This window comes from Zophobas morio, unplaced genomic scaffold, assembly GCF_036711695.1.
Source record: "Zophobas morio isolate AGI-343-1 ecotype UQ-CSIRO unplaced genomic scaffold, CSIRO_AGI_Zmor_V1 ptg000011l, whole genome shotgun sequence".
Classification (NCBI taxonomy): domain Eukaryota; kingdom Metazoa; phylum Arthropoda; class Insecta; order Coleoptera; family Tenebrionidae; genus Zophobas; species Zophobas morio.
Window position 1 is genome coordinate 3,794,459 of NW_026972116.1, and position 7,377 is coordinate 3,801,835.

Below are 7,377 nucleotides of genomic sequence, written 5' to 3' on the forward strand. Positions count from 1 at the left end.
AATTCCGTACAAAGTTAACTTTGTACAGGTAATGCGTACATAGTTCGAAATTTGGCCTGTTTGGTTTACTTTGTACAATGTGTGTTGTACAATGTCAGCATCGTACGAAGCGATGTATGCAAAGTGGGCACTGCATACCTCCATCACGCGTACAACGTTGTTATTGCTGAAAGAAATTAGGTTATGTTTGACTGTTGTAAATAATTGTAAGAAGCGGCCTCTGTTAAATTGGATTTAACATGAACAGGGCTATGAAAGTCTCAGCTGACTCCATAAGAAATACATGGGGAGCTTACGGAACGACATAAAGAGGTCACTGGCGTCACTAAAGGTGCTCCGACCTTGAAGAACATAGTTTCTTTTTCATTTTAAGGTTTTCGGTGAATGCACAGGTGAATGTTTTGTCTGGTTTTGTCAACAAGAAATGTCATATTATTTACGGAATCATACGGGATGTTGGGTTATGGGGTTAAAAACAAACGTAAAATTTATTGTAACAAAGTAATAGATACTTACGACACAGTCTTACGATACATGTAAAAAATACTAGAAAATTCCAGGCTAAAGAGGTCAACAAACTGCAGGTTAAACGAAATAGTTTAATTTTCGATGTGTGCGTGTTTGAGCGGTCCAAGATTTATTTTTAAATTTTAGTGTGTAAAAAATTCTAACTCTAATAAAAACTGAGACGAGGTAATCAAGAGGAAAGTCTTTGCAGGGGTGGTGGAATGGTATTTTTGTATGGTTCGTTTTTTAGCCGCAAACCAGTTAACGAATACAGTACATAAATTGGGAAAAACTCACAAAATGTATTACCCACTACCGGAGTATAAACTGCAAAATGTTCAGGTGGCATCATTAAATCGCCAAAAATCACATCTTCATTGAAAACTTTAAAATGTCACAGAATTAAAACAGGATGTACCACTTCGTAAGAATGTCCAAAGTTCTCACAAACTTCGCAGAAGTGGTGGTGTAAGAATTTTCGTATTAATGAATATTCACAAACATACCATAAACAGTTGTGTTCTTTCAAGGTGAGTTTCCGGTAACTCACATCACTTAATGATTGTTGAAGAGACCGGAATACAGGGAAGATGTGTTGTGGAAGTTTATTTAAAAGAACACCTTAGCAAATTTTTCATTTCAAATAAAATAGTGTTTCACAGTTGGTTCTTGCACTTGTATCGAAATAATCTGTAGTAAATAGTTTCCGAAACGTTCTTTGGAATTCTATTGGTGTGGGATTTATACAATTCCCAAATTGACGCCTCACAGAGCCAAAGAAATATGTCAAACAATACTGATTTAGTTGCAGCAACCTTTTAGTGAAAATTGTAAACAAATTGTATTCTGTGAAAACTATTAAAAATAATAAGCAAAATGTTTATGTTCCTGAAGTTGTTTTTTATTTTTTTGTGAGTGATTTAAAAATATTAAGAGTGAATTAAAAATTTTGCAATTCACTTGTGGATAACAACTTATTTGTCAGACTTGTTAAGGTTTTAATAAACGCAGTTTAAAACGTCAAAATTGAATAAAAATATTTTGCTTGAATATATTAATAATAATTTATAGGAAAGAAAAAAATGACCAATGTCACTAGTACATGCCAACCATTTTTATTTTTGTGTACAATTATTAGTATATATGAATCACATACGAATGCTACGAAATATTTGAATCTTCGTGTTTCCCGGGAACGGGCTCCCAAGGTCACACCCGTTCCGCAAATATTGCTGAAGTTTCGTTACTGATCTACTGTGACATGAATGTGAAAGACAAGTTTAATGTGGAAGTGAATAAATTAAAAGTTAGCGTGAATAGTTTCGCGATTAAAACAAAGGAACATTATAAGACTCTTATTAATGAAGTGTCGGACGCCAAAAATCGTCAAAAGAAAACATGGACAGTAAAATATTACACTCACAATTTGGAATTATTCGAAATAATAAAAGCTGCTCACGTGGAGACAGGACATGGGGGGATCCATAAACTGGAGCACAATTTAAAACAGAATACGTGAACATTACTAGAGAAGTAATAAAAATTTTTTTGAACAACTGTACATGTTTAAGAAAGAGAGTACATCCAAAAAAAGGGATCGTTGTTAAACCCATGGTTTTCAGCGAGGTGAATGGCCGAGGGCAGGTTCATCTTATAGATTTTCAGACTTGCCCAGATGGAAACTACAAGTTTATATTAAATTATCAAGATCATTTAAGCAAATTTGTGATTCTCCGTGCTTTGAAAAGTAAAACAGCTGCGGAAGTCGCATACCATCTTGTAGATATATTCTGCATCTTCGGGGCACCCTCAATACTACAGTCCGACAATGGAAGGGAATTCGTTAACAGAATTATAGAAGAACTGAAATGCATTTGGCCAGCACTGAAAATTTTCCACGGAAAGCCAAGGCACAGTCAAAGTCAGGGCAGTGTTGAAAGGGCTAATCGTGACGTAGAAGATATGATTGTGGCTTGGATGGAAGACAATAAGACAAAAAATGGAATGAAGGCTTGCGCTTTTGTCAATTTAAAAAAAATAACAGCTTCCATTTAGGAATTAAGCAAACACCATTTGAAGTGTTTGTACACTTTGCTTCGCACGATGCTGACATTGTACAAAGCACACTGTACAAAGTAAACCAGACCGACCAAATTTCAAGCTATGTACGCATTACCTGTGCAAAGTTAACTTTAACTTATCATTTTAACTTATCATTTTTGACAGCATAATTTTTATTTAATCATTAAATACCTTGATTGCAGTTTTTAGAAAAAAAACAGAATGATGGGATTCAAACATAAATGAAGATAATAAAAGATAATTTCGCTGAAATTGCGTTTTTAATGTCCAAGATCGAAAAACCGTAATATAAATAAAAAAAAATAAATCTGCTACAAAATTTTCAAAATGTGCTCTTGCCGGGTATGGAACGATGTGGGAATGCTGCAACAAAATTTTGCGGAGTTTCTTTGTTGTCGATAAGGCTTTAATGTATCCATCAGTGACTATTTCTACTTTTTCTTTAATTGTGTACTGCGGCATGTTGACGAATTTCGGTCACTAAAAACCAGTAATTGAACGAGTAGTCAAAGTTTAGAAACGTCTGGTAAGTAAATGTCTGTTTTTACATGGCTGCCTACAATATTAGCGACAAAAATATCCAAATCTTTTAATTTTTTTAAAGAAATGTCCTTTAATTTAAAACATGATTTTCAATAAAATCGACAAAAGATAACCCAAGTTACATCCAGTAAAAATTTCAGCTCTGAATCTTTATTCAAACATAAGTTAACATGGTGTATAAAATTCCTATGGCAACTTTTAAAAAAGATGCACTATATATCAAGGGAGCAAAGTGAAACATTTCCTCCCGTGGATTCAGGTTGAGGCGCGTAGCGGAGTGCCTTAAGAATCCGAGGGAGGAAATGGCACTTTGCTCAAGTGATATATATATATAATTTTTTCTTCGAACGAACGTTTAAAATCAATTTTATAAAAGTTTAAATGAAAAAACTATTACCGCAATAAACTAAGTCATCTAGATAGTTTCTATGACAATTTTCAAACAAATAAAAAAAAATTGGTCTAAAGAGTTTAGACCGTACTTCCCTCGCATTCGGAAACGTGACGACTGCATGCCTATTATGTTTTTTTTTCGCAGTAGATTTCAAAGCATTCGGTTTTATAGTTCCTGAGTACATCAATTAAATAAATTTACGCATTTATTTTTTTTTTGAGTCACCCCGTATATGCAAATTCAAATAATATGAATGGAATGATAAATTACAAGTACAGACTCATCATATTTTGTACATTCTAGATAGGATTTATTCGGCAAAATTTTGAGCTGACGTCATCAGTTTTTTGGAGAAGATAACCAAATATATTTTGACTAAAAATTTATTATGCTCTTTATAACCTTAAAACATCTGCAACATTTCAAAACATTCGGTTCTGTAGTTCAATAAAATACATTTACGCATTCATCCATTTTTCTGGGTCAGCCTGTATATGCAAATCCAAAAAATATGAATGGAATGATAAATCACAAGAAGAGACTCATGATATTTTGTACATTTTAGATCGGATTTATTCAGCAAAATTTTGTGGTGACGTCATAATTTTTTTAGGGGGGATGAGCAAATATATTTTGATCAAAAACTTACCATGGTTATGATATCTTTAAAACATCTTCAAGATTTCAAAGCATTCGGTTTGTAGTTCCTGAGTAAATCAATAAAATAAATTTATGCATTCATTAATTTTTTTGAGTCACCCTGTATATGCAAATCCAAAAAATATGAATGAAGTGATAAATCACAAGTACAGACTCATCATATTTTGTACAGTTTAGATAGGATTTATTTGGCAAACTTTCGAGCTGACGTCATCAATTTTTTGGAGGGGATAAGCAAATATATTTTGACTAAACATTTATTATGTTCTTTATAACCGTAAAACATCTGCAAAATTTCAAAACATTCGGTTTTATAGTTACTGATTAACTCAATAAAATAAATTCACGCATTCATAAATTTTTTGAGTCATCCTGTATATGCAAATCGCAAAAATTTGAAAGGTATGATAAATCACAAGAAGAGACTCACCATATTTTGTACATTTTAGATAGGATTTATTAAGCAAAATTTTGTGGTGACGTCATAAATTTTTTAGGGGGGACGACCAAATGCATTTTGATCAAAAATTTACCATGCTTCTTATAATTTTAAAAGATTTTCAAGATTTTGAAGCATTCGGTTTTGTAGTTCCTGAGTAAATCAATAAAATAAATTTACGTATTCATTAATTTTTTTTACTCACCCTGTATATGCAAATTAAAAAAATTGGTCTAAAGAGTTTAGACAGTACTTCCCTCGCTGTCGGAAACTTGACGACTGCATGCCTATTGTGTTTTTTTTCTCATTACATTTTTGTAGTGGGAATTTAAAAAAAAATTGCGATGACGTCATCAACTTTTTTGCAAGGACACGTATATCAGTTGGGATAGATGTAGTGTAATACTAAGAATAAAATTATTATATTCTCAAATTTTCGGGAAAATGAATTGGGTCGTTTTGAATATTGATTTGTAATAATCAATAAAATAACGAAACAATTTACTCACGTATACGTATCAGAGGCAACTGAAAATCGTGTATGTATAAACATTCTTAATTTAAGATGACAGGCGTAACAGCATACGTGAGAGTCAAACAGAGAAACTGTAAACAAAACGACCATCGGTTTTATTGCTTCGACTTCCGCTTATTATATAAAACATTGGGTTTTATTTTAATTCTTGACGGTGAAATTCACAATTGGTTGATTATAAACATGTCTATTTCATATTCGCGGAACCAAGTGAACGCATAAAGCAAATGCAGGTCTGTAATGTTAAAGTCGATGTAAATAAGCGTGCTACCCTTATGTTTCAACCGAGTTTTTCCTTTAACAAATTTTGTGTCTACCAAATTGGGTTGGTTGGGGTGTAATACTAATAATAAGTGTTGCCTTTAATTTAATCAATAAAATAAATTGACTTCATTAATTTTTTTGAACCACCTCTTAAGAAAATCTAAAAAATATGAATGGAATGATAAATCACAAGTACAAACTCATCATATTTTTTGCATTTTAGATAGGATTTATTCAGCAAAATTTAAGGGTGACGTCATCAATTTTTTTAGGAGGGATGAACAAATACATTTTGAACAAAAGTTTACCATGCTTATAATAACTTTAAAATATTCCCAAGATTTCAAAGCATTCGGTTTTCTAATTCCTGATTAAATCGATAAAATAAATTCACGCCTTCATTAATTTTTTTGAGTCACCCTGCATATGCAAATCCAAAAATATGATTGGAATGATAAATCACAAGTACAGACTCATCATATTTTGTACATTTTAGATACGATTTATTCAGCAAACTTTTGAGCTGACGTCATCAGTTTTTTGTAGAAGATAACCAAATATATTTTGACTAAAAATTTATTATGCTCTTTATAACTTTAAAACATCTGCAAGATTTCAAAGCATTCGGTTTTGTAGTTCCTGATTAAATCAATAAAATAAATTTACGCATTCATTAATTTTTTTGAGTCACCCTGTATATGCAAATCGAAAAAATTTAAATGGAATGATAAATCACAAGAAGAGACTCACCATATTTTGTACATTTTAGATAGGATTTATTCAGCAAAATTTTGTGGTGACGTCATAAATTTTTTAGGGGGGACGACCAAATACGTTTTGATCAAAAATTTACCATGCTTATGATAATTTTAAAATATCTTCAAGATTTCGAAGCATTCGGTTTTGTAGTTCCTGAGTAAATCAGTAAAATAAATTTACGCTTTCATTTATTTTCTTGAGTCACCCTGTATATGCAAATCCAAAAAATATGAATGGAGTGATAGATCACAAGTACAGACTGATCATATTTTGTACATTTTAGATATGATTTATTCCACAAACTTTTGAGCTGACGTCATCAAGTTTTTGGAGGGGATAAGCAAATATATTTTGACTAAACATTTATTATGCTCTTTATAACCTTAAAACATGTGCAAGATGTCAGAGTATTCCGTTTTGTAGTTCCTGATTATATCAATAAAATATAGTTACGCATTCATTAATTTTTTTGAGTCACTCTGTATATGCAAATCCAAAAAATATTAATGGAGTGATAAATGACAAGTACAGGCTCATCATATTTTGTACATTTTAGATATGATTTATTCGGCAAACTTTCGAGCTGACGTCATCAAGTTTTTGGAGGGGATAAGCAAATATATTTTGACTAAACATTTATTATGCTCTTTATGACCTTAAAACATCTGCAAGATTTCAGAGCATTCGGTTTTGTAGTTCCTGATTAAATCAATAAAATATATTTACGCATTCATTAATTTTTTTGAGTCACCCTGTATATGCAAATCCAAAAAATATGAATGGAGTGATTGATCACAAGTACAGACTCATCATATTTTGTACATTTTAGATATGATTTATTCCACAAACTTTTGAGCTGACGTCATCAAGTTTTTGGAGGGGATAAGCAAATATTTTTTGACTAAAGATTTATGATGCTCTTTATAGCCTTAAAACATCTGCAACATTTCAAAGCATTCTGGTTAGCAGATTAAAAATTAAATTTCAAAATGTTGTTTTATAATTTTGATTTTTTTTCCAAAAATCTGGACGTTTCGGGTGAAAAGTCGATTCAGAGTTGTAAACTACATGTGTAGGACTATGTTATTTTATACAATTGAAAACCCATTTACTATGTACAATTTTGAAGTGACGTCATCGCATTAGTGGTGGGGATGATTAGACAAATTTTGGTTAGCGTTTTACCATCTACAT

At 31.7% G+C, this 7,377-nt stretch overlaps 1 long non-coding RNA gene across 1 annotated transcript; it reads left to right on the top strand.

Moving 5' to 3' along the window:
* The first annotated feature begins 789 nt into the window (after positions 1 to 789).
* On the top strand, positions 790 to 1,400 carry LOC135127417 (uncharacterized). The gene is made up of 2 exons (XR_010280224.1): positions 790 to 975; positions 1,038 to 1,400. It is a non-coding gene; the product is annotated as an uncharacterized LOC135127417 (long non-coding RNA).
* The last annotated feature ends 5,977 nt before the right edge of the window (positions 1,401 to 7,377 follow it).